This window comes from Gopherus evgoodei, chromosome 5 (genome assembly GCF_007399415.2).
Source record: "Gopherus evgoodei ecotype Sinaloan lineage chromosome 5, rGopEvg1_v1.p, whole genome shotgun sequence".
NCBI lineage: Eukaryota > Metazoa > Chordata > Testudines > Testudinidae > Gopherus > Gopherus evgoodei.
In genome coordinates, this window is record NC_044326.1 from 21,926,239 (window position 1) to 21,942,543 (window position 16,305).

At 43.3% G+C, this 16,305-nt stretch overlaps 1 long non-coding RNA gene across 1 annotated transcript; it reads right to left on the reverse strand.

The window, feature by feature from the left end:
* Nucleotides 1–262: 262 nt before the first annotated feature.
* On the reverse strand, nucleotides 263–9,844 carry LOC115651851. The gene is made up of 3 exons (XR_004000465.1): nucleotides 9,760–9,844; nucleotides 7,491–7,495; nucleotides 263–275 (listed from the first exon to the last, which is right to left on the reverse strand). It is a non-coding gene; the product is annotated as an uncharacterized LOC115651851 (long non-coding RNA).
* Nucleotides 9,845–16,305: the final 6,461 nt, after the last annotated feature.

Here is a 16,305-nt window from a genome sequence, read left to right on the forward strand (position 1 = left end):
TAGTTTCGAGTACTGCTCCTGCCCCTCTTCTGTGATTTTACGATTGCCCTACTTTTCAAAGGGCCATTAATTTCACCCAGCTCTGCTGATATAATATTTTTCTTTGTGATCAGATCAGTAAACAAAAGCAGAAAGACCTTTCTATGTCTCCAAGACTACTAACCAATCAAAACGGAGGGTTTCATAAGGGCATTTTACAGTTTCCTTTTTAAACCCAGATTCTACAAAGGAGACCATGTGTCTAGCTAGCTAATATATACACTTACCTGGAGTGCCTAAGCTCCACGTAGCTCTTGCCAAGCTGTTGAATTAATGATAGCTTTGCTGTTAAATCAGTCTCACCAATTTCCCTCCTCCCCCCAGCCACGAGCAGTTCTGTTGTGTATAATTCAAAAGGAACCACTGGTAGCTAGCTCTTACTTTAAACATATTAAGGCTAGACTGTGCGCTCCTTTTACTCTGCCCAGCTGAGAAGTGAGGCCCCCAACACTACCTTCTGTTCAACTTATCTAGTTCTGGGGTTCTGGTGTGATGCTTTCCAGATGTAATTTCTGCACCTCATTCTGCCGCAGTGATATCAGTCAGAGCTTTACCATTGATTTCAAGCCACACCCTTTCAGGGGAAGAGCTGCAGTAATTTACTTCTCACCTGGAGCAAGAGGAGAATTGTGCTGTGAATTACAGTTTCTTCCTGAGGCAACAAAATTACACACTGAGCCTAAAGGGTCAATCTAGTCGTTGGGTTTTTAAGCACAAATATAGCCTGCACAGGAGTGAATACAAGTGCTGACTCTTACTCTGTATAAAATCTGATCTGTGCTGGGCATTCTATTTTCTTTGTTTACTGAAGGGAAATGTCTGAGACTTGGGTTCTCAGATTAAGAAAGTATATTTCCCATCAAGGAGCAATACAAAGAACCATTACGTGCAAAGTCTAGTCTACTGTTATTATTTTTATTGATTTTCCATCTGCCAGAGCTTAGTAGAGCTGCATTTAAAAATCACTCTTTAAGGGAGGTTAAAGATAAAGCTGAGGATTGGATGAAATTGCTAAGAAAAAGGATTTCTTCCATAAAGTATCCTTAGAGTAACCCACTGAACTAAAATATCTATTGTCAAGGTCTTTTTCCCCCAGTCTGAACTTTAGCGTCCAAAAGTGGGGACCTGCATGGACCCTTCTAAGCTTAATTCCTAGCTTAGATCTGATAGCGCTGCCACCAGCCAAAATATAGTGTTTGGCACACTTTCTGTTCCCCCAAAACCTTCCCTGGGGAACCCAAGACCCAAACTCCTTGGGTCTAAAAACCAGGAGAAATAAACCATCCCCCCTCCTTTCCCCCTTCCAGACATTCCCCTCCCTGGGTTACCCTGAGAGGCTACACTGATCCAAACTCCTTGGATCTTAAAACAGAGAGGAATTAACCTTCCCCCTCCTCTCCTTTCCCCCTCACCAATCCCTGGTGAGTTCAGACCCCATCCCCTTGGGTCTTAAACAAGGAAAACAATCAGTCAAGTTCTTAAAAAAGAAAGCTTTTAATTAAAGAAAGAAAAAGTAAAAAATTATCTCTGTAAAATCAGGATGGAAACTGTTTACAGGGTATTCAGATTCATATAGCCTAGAGGGACTCCCTCCCCCCTAACCTGAGATTCAAAGTTCAGCAAACAGAGGTAAATATCCTTCCAGCAAAATACACATTCACAAGTTAAGAAAACAAACATAAGACTAAGCCGCCTTTTCTAGCTAGTACTTACTATTTTGAAACATAAAAGACTGTTTCAGAAAGACTGGAGAAACCTGGGGTGCACGTCTGGTTCTTCTTAGCCCCAAGAGCAAACAACGAACAAAACAACACAAAGACTTCCCTCCACTGAGATTTGAAAGTATCTTGTCCCCCCATTGGTCCTCTGGTCAGGTGTGAGCCAGGTTCACTGAGCTTCTTAACCCTTTACAGGCAAAAGAGACATTAACCCTTATCCATCTGTTTATGACATGTATCCATCTATATAACTTCCTCTATGTACTGCACACACCTGCCTACCTCCATTGGAGGGCTCCTGATGGAATCAATTCATTAATATATATAAAATGTTCTGATACTGTGGTGATGGGCAGGACAGAAAAGCCTGTAAAAAAAGTAAGTAATACATTGAAAAGGGTTTGAAACTGAAAAGGGTCAAATTCATCTCACCCTTGGCTCAATCTGGGCCTGATCATAAGCTCCTTCCAAGAGGTGCTGAGCGTCTTTAACTCCCCTTGAAGTGAAGTAAAGTTGACGGTGATTGTGACCTCACACCCTATGTCAGTAGACCCAGGTGGAAAATTAGGTAAAAGGAGGAGCTGCCTTAAAACCCAATACTGAAGTTGATCTTGGATATATAACACATTATAAAAGAAATAAAAGCGCAATTTCTCTGCTTTTTATCTATTTTCCTCATATCTGTCTAATGTCCCTCATTAGTGCACACTACCACAAGATGGGGAGACAATCTGACATTCTACAGGACACTAAGGGATAAAGAGATTGTTATGGGTGATTAAAAGTAAATTTGCATTTGATTGCAGGAGAGGGACATCAGATATCTCCCTTTCCCCGTATAGGGATGAACTGGAATTTACTCAACATTAGTTCATGCAGAGGAAAGTGTTTTCAAGTAACCACAGAGCATGAGGTAAAAAGTCAGCCAAGCCACACAATACACATAGCTTGACAATGCACAAAAAATGGATATATGACAAGGTTTCAGTGATGCGGCCCTCTGGCCAATGTACTAGTCCTCATATGGCACTCGTGGTGATTTGAGTTTGAGATCCCTAAGATATAGGATACATCTACACTAGGCACTGTTTATGCATCCATGAGCCGGCTTGTCCCATAACCCCCCTACTGTCCACACACTTAAACCACAGAAGTACACGTCTCAAGATGAGCAGACGGTGAGTAAACTAGCATGCCTGAGATGCGAGGGTGATCAGTGAGGTGGCAAAATTTGAAGACGATACAAAATTACTCAAGATAGGTAATACCAAAAGCTGTCTGCAAAGAACTACAAAGAGGTCTCACAAAACTGGGTGACCCAATGGCAGATAAGTGCAAAGTAATGCACACTGAAAAATATAATCCCAAATTAGCATAAAAAATTAGCAGTTACCACTCAAGAAAGATCTTGGGGTCATCGTGGATAGCTCTCTGTGAAAACACCTGTTCAATGTGCAGCAGTAGTCAAAAAAGCTAACACTGAATTTTAGGAACCATTAAGACAAGAATATCTCAAAATGCCTCTATATGAATCCATAAAATGCCCACACCTTGAATACTGCATGAAGCTCAAGTCACCCTGTCTCAATACATATTAGAATTGGAAAAGGTACAGAGAAGGGCAACTAAAATGAGGAGGGGTTTGGAACATCTTCCATATAAGGAGGGATTAAAAAGACTGGGATTGTTCCCCTTAGAAAAAAAGAGATGATTAAGGTGGGTTATGACAGAAAACTATAAAATCATGAATGCTGTGGAGAAAGTGAACAGGGAAGTGCTATTTACCCCTTCACATAACACAAGAACCAGATGTCACCCAATGAAATTAATAGGCAGCAGGTTTAAAACAAAACAAAAGGAAGTACTTCTTCGCACAACCACCATCAACCTGTGGAATTCATTTGCACGGGATGTTGTGAAGGTTAAAAGCATGACAGGGTTCAAGAGAGACAGGTAAGTTCAAGGACAATAGGTCCATCGGTGGCTATTAGCCAAGATGGTCAGGGATGCAACCCCATACTCCAGATGTCCCTAAATCTCTGATTGTCAGAAGCTGGGACTGGACGAGAGGATGGATCTCTCAATAAAATTGCCCTGTTCTGTTCATTCCCTCTGAAGGATCTGGCACTGACCACTTTCAGAAGGCAGGATACTGGGCTTGATGGCTCATTGGCTGACCCATTATTGCCATTCTCATGATACTGTGTTATGCATTGCTCCATATCTGAACTGCAGTGCTGAAGTTATGGTATTGTCAAATCTCATCCCCTTACCAGAACCCTCCAACTTCCCCAGCCCCAACAACAATCCAGCCCCTGCTCTGTTTCACCTCAAGTGAGGCAGATTTAGAACTCTATGATTTTATTGATTTTTGATGAACCACAATTATGCATTTGGCTTCTAAAGCTATTTTGCAAACACTTTATAAAGGAAAAATCAGTGTGTCCGTGTATTTGTGCATTTTTCAGCCAGCCATCAGGCAACTGTGGTCTTGGGGCCTTGTAGATGGGATCTGGGCATTGGAAAAGTCCCATTGTGGAAGGGAACAGAACACAGTTGTGGGAAACTAATGGTTATCTAAGGAAAAGTTAGTTACCACAATCTTTTCTCTCTTGAAAGATTACAGTCTTTACAGTCTCTGTCCTCAGTGTCTGCCCTCTTCCCGCTCAGAGCCATACTGCACAACCTGTGGGGAGAATGGAGGGAGAAGGGTCTGGTGGATGGATAAAAACATTGCAGTACCCTTTCCAGTCGTCTAAGAACAGATTGTGTTGCTGAGCTGAGTCTTCAGGCAATCCAATAAAGTTTGCCTGGGAATTTGAATGGGAAAGAGAGCCCACAAAGCTTCTGCTTTTCAGGTTTGTATGAGCAGTAAATACATCATCTGAGAAGGCTCTTTATACATTACAAGGTAGAAAATATGGATAGTGAGGGGAGTCAGGATTTGGTGCTTCAGGCACAGCATGCCAAAGTATTGGTGAGTGCAGTGGATGGGGAAATGAAGAACAATGAAGAAAGATGGCAGCATGTGTCCTCCAGAAGGGAGGAGGAGAACCAATATACCCCCAACACAACTGTTTTCAGGTTCCCTGCACAGGTACTACTGTTAAGAATGCTTAGAAAGAGTCATCTGAGGGAAGAGATCCTAAGGAGGAAGGGAAATGTGGCGCGCCCAGGGAAGGAGGCTGGGCCGGGGCTGGGTGGGGTGCAGGAAAATTTTTTTGCTTGGAGCAGCAAAAAAACTTGGAGCTAGCCCTGACAATACCATATAACAAATATCAGCAGTGGGATATTCTTATATTCACATTCATAACAACCAGAATTTCAAGCATAACTTCATTTGCTTTCACAGTTGCTAGGATGCACAGAGGTGGAGATGGAAATTGCAGAATCATTGCTTTCATGCTGGAATTTATCTAATTCCCTCAGGGTAAAACAATTGTCACAGACATCAGCTAAATCCTCTCTCTCTAAAATTACTAACATCCACTGGGCTATTCACCCTCACAAACCCTTGTATAAGATGCTTTGCCCTTTCCTCCTATTTTGTGTCAGCATCCCTAGCTTAAGTATTCAGTATCTTGCAGGGTTAAGGACCTTAATCAGGCTTAACAGATTATCAGTTTTAAGAAAATATCTCTATTAGTAATATTGATATCTGGAAATTTTGATTGTAAGATTAGGATTAAGATTTAGAGGATGAATCCAGTCTGATTTCCATGGTGAAAGCTATATAACTGAACATTAAGTGTGATAAGAACAAAGAACCCTTCTTTATTTTATTTTGTATGAATTTAATTTTTATTTTATGGAATTCCATATGAATCATGGGCAAACACAACCAAAAGTCAAAGCTTAAAGAAAGGTGGAGCAATAATCATATACAATCTAAATCATAAAGATAAGGAAAAATATGAAGCCTGTATCCAAATTAAGGTTTTGGATACAGTCAGTTATTAATAAATATTTCAAGGAAAAAAGTACAGGCAATGATAGTGGAGAAGGACCATAATTCACAGAACTCAGTGAAATATCCAGAATTACAAGAAGGTCCTGCTAGTGGTCTCACCACCACACCTATGTCAGGGGTATTAATCAAACAAGTACAATTCATGCATATCCCTGCGATGTTAAATTTGTCTAATTGGTAAATAAGTGAATTTAGTTATTGTAAAGACATCAAAGTGGCATTTTTTTCCTCAGTACTCCTTGTGGATGAAATCACTGCTTAACAACAGGTGCAAGACATTACTAATTTGGGTCTGTAGATACACAGTAATCTGTATGCTCCTAGAAAAAAAAAAAAAAGAAAAACAAGTCCTTTAGGAATTTTAAATAGTATCACAAAATTGTTTGGTACACGAATATCAATTTTAAATAAGGCAAATGTTAAAAAAAATCAAAAAGCATATTAATTACATAATCCAAAAAAAGCTAATCAAGTAATTGTTCCAATGTTAAGAGGAATTTATAGCTTATCAACTAAAAACAATTTACAGTGTATAATATGCATAAAGTCACTAGATTTAATAAAAACTAAAAAAAAATCCAGTGAATTGGTAAACTATAATGATCATTATCTTGGAAAAAAATTGTTCAGCATATAAAAATATGTAATCAACACCATTAAAATATCTTACAGTTTTTAAAACTAAAAAAGGTACCAAAATTAATTAAAATCCAACACATTTTAAATTGATATTGCCCACAATATGTTCAAAAGCGTGGAGGAAAAAAAGTTGAATGCCAAATGGAATGGAAAAAATATCATTTGGGGCAATTAGAAACTTGAAATCTGTGACACCACATCCAAATCATAATGCATGTTATTTAAGGAAACCTTGTGACATGTCACGTTCCTTGTATGTTTCGTTCATTCTGTTGCTACCAGTGTTCAATCCAAATGAGAATGTGTTTGACCAATTGGCTACTGTCCCGTCCATAGGCCATTTTAAAGATGATATTTACAAGAAACAAATATAAGTAACTCCACTGATAGCGTATCATCACAATACTCAAACATTGAGCATTCCACCCATGGCTTGTTGCTCTCAAAAGGAGCATCAATGGATCTATAGGGGTAATGTGTTTAAGGTAATTGGTCAGCTGAAAAGGTACCAATGAGATTTACTGGCAGTAACTGCAACACAAAATTCGTGTCCAGTACAACCAGCTAATGAAAATCTCCTATAAAACAAATAGCCTAAAAGGCAGTATTGCATGGTAACTAATCATAACAAATTCTGTCACGGTCAATGCAGATGTATGGTCAAAAATCCACATTTTTGTTTTAAGCCACAAGGGCCTACAACAATTGGTCACACAACAACATCTCCGATAACCATTTTTAAAAGTGGGTATTTTAATTGTTTATCAAACCCTGATTATCAAAACTTGACTAGACAAAGTAGTCCAGTTTTTCATGCATATATACCACCACTAACCTTACAGCTAAAACAATTGTTAAAAAAATTCACATTTAATTAAAGTTAGTAATAACATGAGTAAAACAAATCAAACAATAGTTAAAATTTTAAATAGTGGCAGTTCACAAAATAGTACACCAGAAATAAAATGAAAAGAATGGATTATTGGTTACGGTATTCTTACTATGTGCACCATTCTTGCTCTATGTCACACGAAAGAAAAACTTAGAGCAATATACACAAGTAGGGTTAACTCTCTGCTGTGTATGACTCAGCCTGTTTCCTTTCCCTTGTTGTCAACTGTTACAGCCCCTGCAGCAGCTAGGGCTAATGTAAAAGAAGTGTATAAAAAGTAGAAACTTATAAAAAAATGTGAAGTACAAGTCCATATCAAGTTCCAAAAACTCCATATAATTATAACTATATACCACAGTACAAACAAGTAATTACTTCACCAGTTAAAAAAGTCCCAAAAAAGCCCCTAAACCTTAATAATATAAAATAATGACATGGAAATAAATTTGAGGTACATATAACATCTAAATATTATATTAATTAAATTTGCTATACACTATTGTATTAATCATTGCTGTCATGTACATGTGACAGGGCTCTTATCTAATCATCACTTGATAATGAGATAATTTTCACCCTGTCAAGGGGAGTGTAGTGAGGCAGCCTGGCTCCCAGCCACCCCAGAGAGGGACAAGCCCCTCCAGATGCCAAAGTGGGCAGAGTCACTGGAGCCTGCGCCTGCCCCCCAGAGGTCAAAGCGCAGGACAGGAAGTATAAAAGCCCAACCTCAGTCTCAAAAGCTGTCTGGCCACTGGAGAAGCCAGACGCTGCTGGCCTGGCTTCCACTGGGGAGACTCCTGCAGCCTATGACTGACCATACCAGTCAAGGCCTGATGCTGACTCGACCCCAGAGAAGCTGGTAAGCCTGCCTATGAGAAGCAACCTATTGCTTGCCGAATACCCTGAGGAGCCCATGGTGCTTGATGCTGTGGTCCTGCCATGAGGGCAGGGGACTGGACTCGATGACCTCTCGAGGTCCCTTCCAGGCCTAGAGTCTATGAGTCTATGAAAATGCTGACCAGATGCAGGTACTGCAAGAGGGGGAGGTTGAAAGTAGCCCAGGGGCAGCCGACTCTAGTCTGGCTGCGGCACACCCAGAGCTGATGTCAGTGTGTTGCAGCCAGGATCCCCACTGATACAGCAGCAGGTCACCTGCCACTGTTAGGGCCCCAGTCTGGGATGCAGTGGAGTGGGTGGGCCTGCATTCCCCCTGCCACCCAACTCACGGGTGGCAGTCTCCCCCTCGCCCCAATGCTCAGGACCAGGAACCCGGGTTTTGTTCTTGAACTATTCACTCTGCCCCTGCCTGAGGGCCTGAGCTCTGGTTTGTTTGTGGCCCGCTTGGGTTTGGTATTGAACTATTTACTCAGTCCCTGCCAGAGGGCCTGAACCCTTGACTGTTTCCTGTCCCCACCAGGCTAATGCCCTGACTCCCCAGACCTAAGAAGTGAGGCCGCTGTGCTCCCGGATGCCCCAGAGAGGGGCAACCCCCAACTGAATCCTTCTATGGGGGGGGGGAATGTAGCCAATGATTTTTTAGTATCCATTTATCGCATGATGTTATAATTAATCAATGTTATGTTATATGCATTCATTGTATGTTAATTAGAGTTGATTTGTAGAATTATAAAAGTATAAAATTTAAACAGTATTTCAAGGAATCATGTATTAGACATAAGTGAGACAAGTTAACCCTAAGCCTGGAAGACTCTAGCTTAGCTATTTTAGGCTTTGGAGACAAGAAATGATGGCACAAGACAATAACCAAGAAATAATCTAAAAAAATGGTGTGGGGGGGGAAGACACTAATTGGTAACATTGCAAAAGTATAACTAGGAAGATTAAAATTAAATCATAAAATGCTGTAACAATAAATATTGTCTCTAACACGTGCCCTAACTGCAAACAAAGGTGGTACGTCAATGTTGATCAGAACCTACCCAGCCTATTGAATTTGGGGTCCCTTGTATTTCCAGGGGACACAAACCAATAAGAAAGAGGGTTAACATTTTCATGTACATGCACAGAATGTAGGTATAGACAGACTCACAGTATAAAAAGGGGTGCCTAGAGCAGGGAAATTGGGCTTCCTATGGGAAACTCCAGCAGGAACCACTCTCGTATTGATGGTCAATCCATAAGAGGGCCAACAGACTAACACCATCTAGGAGGATGAGAGTATGTCTGTAGGTATAACTCATTCATTATACATATCTATAGGAATTTTATATGCTGTGACATTTATAGCTTTGTTGGTAACTTTCATAAAATTACTAAAATATAGATGCTCTTGTAATTGTATGCGTTATTTGCCTATGCTTACATGTGTTCCTATGAACTCTAAATCTAGAGCTGTAGATGAGTGGACTCACCCCTGCGGTGCCTCCTGCTGTTGACTTCTGGGAATTATCTCAATTCCAGCTCCGAAGCACCTTCTGCAGGCCAGTGATCCGCCTGTCCTCTGTCCCCCAAGTCCCTCCCTGGACGCAGTGCCGTTTTACCTGGGAGTAACCCCTCAGTCTGAGGGGTTCCTCCCAAGGGAACCCCCACCCACTATTCCCACCTTGCCTCAGTATACGGCTACTGCCCGTCCTTGTCTAGCTCCTGCGCTCTGGGGCAGACTGCAGTATCAGCCTATTCATCACTGGCAAGGTTGGGTTTGGACCTGCTGCCTTGGCCTACCCCTGGTCTGCCCCCTGCAACCCCCAGTACCTGTTGGCCCAATGCTAGGCCACAGCCTGGGGCTTTCCAGGCTGGAGCTCCCCAGCTCCTCTGCCTTTCCCCAGCCCTGCTTCACTCAGGTACCCTGAGTCCAGCTCCCTGCAGCCAGGCCCATCTCGCTCTACAGCTAGAGAGACTGTTTGGGCTTCTGGCTCACAGCCTCTTATAGGGGCCAGCTGGGCCTGATTGGGGCATGGCCACAGATGAGCCTACTTTTCCCAATCAGCCCAGGCTTCTTGCCCCAGCCACAGCCCTCTCCTGGGCTGTTTCAAACCCTTCAGGGCAGGAGCAGGGGACCATCCTGCTACAGGAACCAACAGAGATGACTCTGTTGAATTTGAGACTGTAGCCGCCAGAACCGAATCCCCTGAGATTTGATTAACATTAAATAGAATAAAAGGCTACACTCATGTTCCTCACCTTGGAAGCCCTCTGACAACTGGCACCTTCAATGAAGAGGCAAAGGATTAAATCCTTCCATGTCAGAACTGAGGAACATTGGCAAAGCAGCATGAAGAGCATCTGAAAATTTCCATCTCTTCTGTTAAGACCTCTCTCCATGATAGGAGTGGATCTAACTCACACTGCAGCAAAGAGAAACAGTAGTCCAGATGGCTCATTGCATGGAAATACCCAAGATATGAGCCCAAAGTGGGATGACAACTTCCTGAGGAGAGCTTCACAGAGATCTCCATAGGTCATTCCATCAAGGATCTTGGGGTTTATCCCTGTAGAAATAGAAAGGAAATTTGGCCTGAAAACCCTAGGAAAAACTTGGAAACCTGTAAGGAGGCCTGGTGCTTCTGCACAAATATTCAGCCCCCACCCTATATCTTTCCTCTGGCTCCCTAGCAGTATGGCCATATTTTGCAGGGGTCTCCCATATCCCACCAAAGAGGGATCTCACAGTGTGGAATGGCTTTCTGGAAGAGTTCATAGAGCTTCTGCTTGCATTAATTGTTTAGGTTCATTCCCCATGTGTTTTGGCAGGGGGAAGGGTGATATGTCCCTTCTATGCCCATCCCCTCCCTGAATGTAGATCCCAAGCCCCATGGAACCTGCTGCAGAGTCTAAGGACATGGGGAACATCGTCATAGAGGATGTCTTCATGTGGGCAGGTCTGTATGTGAAGGGTGGCCTCTCTGCATGAATCTTGGGGAACAATCCATCCCTATGAACTCACAAACAAATCTGTAGCTTGTTCTAGGCCATAATGGTATAAATAGGTGTAACACTCTGGTTGTTAACACATCCACTGTCAGTCTGCAAGGCATTATGCATTCCAGTTACCCTAGATTTATTGACAATGCAAACAACTGTCCCAAAAGGTGACTAGAACTGCCAATCTTATGGCTCTGATTTATTTTTAATTTCAGCTTTTTTGTGTCTGGTCTCTTAATATTTATAGCTCCTTTTGTGCAGTGTAATTTCCCACTTTCAAATTATATTGTATCAGATCATGTTTGGCTTCTAAGAAATCAATAAACATACTAATTTAAAAAACAAAATAAAAACATTTGGATAGCTACACATTCTACAGCCTACCACAAAATACTGAGTCAGACCTCCTCTCACTGCTGGTATATCAGAGTAGTCAGGGATGGCTATTTCCCAAGCCCTGCTACACCAGATTTTTTTGTTTTTGACTCTTAAGAATGCCTCCTGTCTTTGCAAACAGTCTGACAGAAATATGCCATCAGGCTCTGTAAAGTGACTTCCCCCACAACATTGGCATCAGTTTAGTGAAACCTCCTGTTACTAGTGCTAGATATGGGTCAAAACAGTTATTATGGGGAGGAATATATTGGACATGAAACAGTATTTGTCTTTCAGCCAAATAATACCCATGCAATGTAAAGTTTTCTTTCAGGCAATTAATCATGTTAACAGTAGGGATGAGCAACAGCAGCTGGATTCCAGCTCCCTCAGTGATTTGGATTCAACTAATCTCCCCTCTGCCTGCACCAAGGATGTTCAGATCTAAGGTTTGGGGATCATTGTCTTAGTCAGAGAGTGAAATCTGCTTCTGCTGCAGGTGACATAAATTGTGTGTGCTCCTGGGCTTAGTGGATTAGTGATAGAAACTGCAGTCTTTCAGTTCGAAATCACTATCTTCCATGAAGCTGAGGTCGACTGTGATCAGTCTCATTCGATACCTTCTTGAGGACTATTGAAATGAGTTGCACACCGGACCACAGTGGAGAAGTATTATTGTCATGCTCCCAAAAAACACAATCATAGTTGATATTCTTTGGCAGACTGAGCTGAGAGGAGAAGGGCTGAATGAACATAGGAGCTGAACTACACTCTGACCCACGGGCCCAGTCTACATTAGAGAATTGCCTTTGTGGTGATGCCTATCATTTGTCACTGAATGGGCTAGTGGCTACTTGTGACTACTAGGATCAGTGCATCTACTTACCTATGCAGAATATCTGTTTCTATTGGTACTTTGTCCTCCCTAATTCTTACATTGTGAGCTCTCTAGGGCACAGCCCATCTATGTTTTTTATATCGAATAGTTAGTACAATGAGACCTTGCCTGTGTGCTAATGCAATAGACATAAATAATTATACCAGTTGAATGGTTGCTAATTGAACCAATGGGATAGCACTATTAGAATCACCAGTGGAGCAGTATCCCCACACTAGTCATGCTGGTTTGGGTTAAGGATCATTGCAGTTTTGCCCTGCATTTCCATTTCCATAATACTATACTATATTGCATTGGAATTCCCTCTATATACCGTACCTATGCTAAAGTTCCTGAGGGATGTCCATCCATTCAGGGCTGAGACACACTAGGTGTGAAGAAATGTGCACTGCTACCATTACATGCTGTGCTCATTGTAGGGCTAAACTCAGGTCTCCAGCGTTGCCATTCCCTACCCTGTCATAAGCTCTATATTCACTTTAAAAAATAATGTTGAAAAACAATCCAGCTGTACATTTAGCTGCTCCAGTCCTCTCAAACTAATTTTCCCCCCTCGAAAAATCAATTTCTTTGCAAGAGGTTGGTTTTACTCTGTTATTTTCTAATGCTCTGGATACTCGAAACTTAGGAGCTATTTCTCCTCAGCTTGATTCTCTGCTTTGAGAATTAATTAGATTTCCAAGAATTTCAAGAGCTAAAAAGCATGACTAGTTATTAGAAGAATAAATCTGAATTTAAGGACACAAAGAGAAAGCATGAAAACAAAACCTCTGATACCGCAGGACTCATACATCAATTGAGATTATTTAACCAGAAGAATTTGCTTATTTCTATTGAAGTTTTGGAGCAGGTGGCAGTGGGATCTTGCCAGTGTAGGGGGCATGTGGTGATGAGGCTAATTTGCCTGTACCCCACAGAGAAGAAAAGCTAGTCTAATAACATTTCTCCTAAGAAAAAGAAAATGGAAAACCTCTGTCTTTACTACAGATTGAAGAAATAAATCAGAATTATTAGCAAGTCGTTCTTGACATTGATACAAAAACAGGCTGGAGACCAACTCCTCTGCTTGTAAATTCATGCTGTGATTGTGTCAGCTCTCAGGAGCTATGCAAGGTCAAGCTGGGTTAGTTTTTAGAGAGGGCTGCTTAAGTAATATCAGGGTGCCGCATGGTGCAGTAACTGGGGCCACAAAGTTGGGTAGTACAAAGACCCTGTCATAAACGGATAGTTAAGAGTTAATAGAAGAGAAGTACTTCATATCTCTTTTGCCTGTAAAGGGTTAACAAGTTCAGTGAGCCTGGCTGTCACCTGACCAGAGGACCAATCAGGGGACAGGATACTTTCAAATCTTGAGGGAGGGAAGTTTTTGTGTGTGCTGTTAGTTTTTGGTGGTTGTTCTCTCTGGGTTCTGAGAGTGAACAAACATGCAACCAGGTTTCTCTCCAATTTCTCTGATACAGTCTCTTATAAGTCCAGAATAGTAAGTACTAGATAGATAAGGCGAGTTAGGCTTATGTTTGTTTTCTTTATTTGCAAATGTATATTTGGCTGGAAGGAGTTCAAATTTGTATTTTGCTCAAAGGATTTTAATTTGCACTTGTATACTTAGGCTGGGAGGGTATTCCTAGAGTTTATAGCTGAAAGACCCTGTAACATATTCCATCTTAAATTTAGAAAGATAATTTGTACTGTTTTTCTTTCTTTAATTAAAAGCTTTTCTTGTTTAAGAACCTGATTGTTTTTTTATTCTGGTGAGACCCCAGGGGACTGGGTCTGAATCCACCAGGGAATTGGTGGGGAGAAAGGAGGGAAGGGGGAGAGAGAGATTATTTTCTCTCTGTGGGTATGTCTACATCTACAATTTTGCAGCGCTGGTTGTTACAGCTGTATTAGTACAGCTGTATAGGGCCAGCGCTGCAGAGTGGTCACACTTACAGCAACCAGCGCTGCAAGTGGTGTTAGATGTGGCCACACTGCAGTGCTGTTGGGCGGCTTCAAGGGGGGTTAGGGGAACGCGAGAGCAAACCGCGGGGAAGCAGGTCTCCTTCCCCGCGGTTTGTTCTCGCGTTCCCCGAACCCCCGTGCAAGCAGGTCTCCTTCCCAGCGGTTTGCTCCGGTGTTCCCCGAACCCCCATGCAAGCAGGTCTCCTTCCCCGCGGTTTGCTCCGGTGTTTTTTGAACTCCCGTGCAAGCAGATCTCCTTCCCCGCGGTGTGCTGTCGCGTTCCCCGAACCCCCGTGCAAGCAGGTCTCCTTCCCAGCGGTTTGCTCCGGTGTTTTTTGAACCCCCATGCAAGCAGATCTCCTTCCCCGCGGTGTGCCGTCGTGTTCCCTGAACCCTCGTGCAAGCAGGTCTCCTTCCCCGCGGTTTGCAGGGGGGTTCGGGGAACGCGACAGCACACCGCGGGGAAGGAGATCTGCTTACACGGGGGTTCAAAAAACACCGGAGCAAACCGCTGGGAAGGAGACCTGATTGCACGGGGGTTTGGGGAACACCGGAGCAAACCGCTGGGAAGGAGACCTGCTTGCACGGGGGTTCGGGGAACACTGGAGCAAACCGCTGGGAAGGAGACCTGCTTCCCCGCGGTTTGCTCTCGCGTTCCCCAAACCCCCCTGCAAACTGCGGGGAAGGAGACCTGCTTGATTACCAGAGAGGCTTCCTCTGGTTTGTTGGGATACCTGTTTATTCCACAGAGGTCAAGAAAAACGCTGGTGAGTGTTTACACCTGATGACCAGCGCTGGATCACCAGCGCTGGATCCTCTACACCCGAGTTTCAACGGGTGTACGGCCAGCGCTGCAAACAGGGAGTTGCAGTGCTGGTGATGCCCTGCAGATGTGTACACCTCCTAAGTTGCAGCGCTATAACTCCCTTACCAGCGCTGCAACTTTGTGGTGTAGACAAGGCCTGTGTTAGGATTACTTTCTCTCTCAGGGAGAGTCTGGGAGGGGGGCAGAGAGAAGGAGGGGAGAAGGTGAATTTTCCTCTCTGTTTTAAGATTCAAGGAGTTTGAATCACAGTGATCTTCCAGGGTAACCCAGGGAGGGGAAGCCTGGGAGAGGCAACGGTGAGGGAAAGGGTTTACTTTCCTTGTGTTAAGATCCAGAGGGTCTAGGTCTTGGGGGTCCACGGGCAAGGTTTTGGGGGGATCAGAGTGTACCAGGCACTGGAATTCCTGGTTGGTGGCAGCACTACAAGTACTAAGCTGGTAATTGAGCTTAGAGGAATTCATGCTGGTACCCCATCTTTTGGACGCTAAGGTTCAGAGTGGGGAATTATACCATGACAGACCCTCTCTGACTGAGCCACAAGATCCCATCCTCTTGACCCTCCCAGTGCCTACTTTGATGTTGACTGTCCTGTGTTCAACCGATCCTTTTCAGGACACCCCCAGGTTTCCCAGCAGCAATCTTTGCTTGGTGTTTGAGGCCAACAGGAATCTCCACAGTAGTGCAGAGACCAGCACTGGAATGGGATGGATGGCTAGATCCTCTCCTATCAATGATTCTTGGCTGCTGGTCACTGGTTCAGCCACTGTCACTGGTTGGTGAAGCCATCAGGCTACCCAAGGCTCCCATGGGACTTGTGGCAGGCAACAGCCAAGGAACAGAGAAGCCTAAGCCATCCCCTCTCTCTTGGAACACACCCTGCCTGCCCATGACACACTGCAGAATACCCCTTGCATTGGGAATGCCATTGGAAGGGAAGGGTAGAGACACATCTGCACCTGCTGGGGATGTCCAATTTGCCATATGTATTGCAAGGGGTGTGAGGAGGGCACCTTACAGCTGCTGTGCAGCAGAAAGTGGCTGCAGAGCCCCCATGAATCACCCTGTCTCCAAAGGCCTCTCTCCTCATCAATCCCTTCATCCTTCCTCATCACTCACTCACTC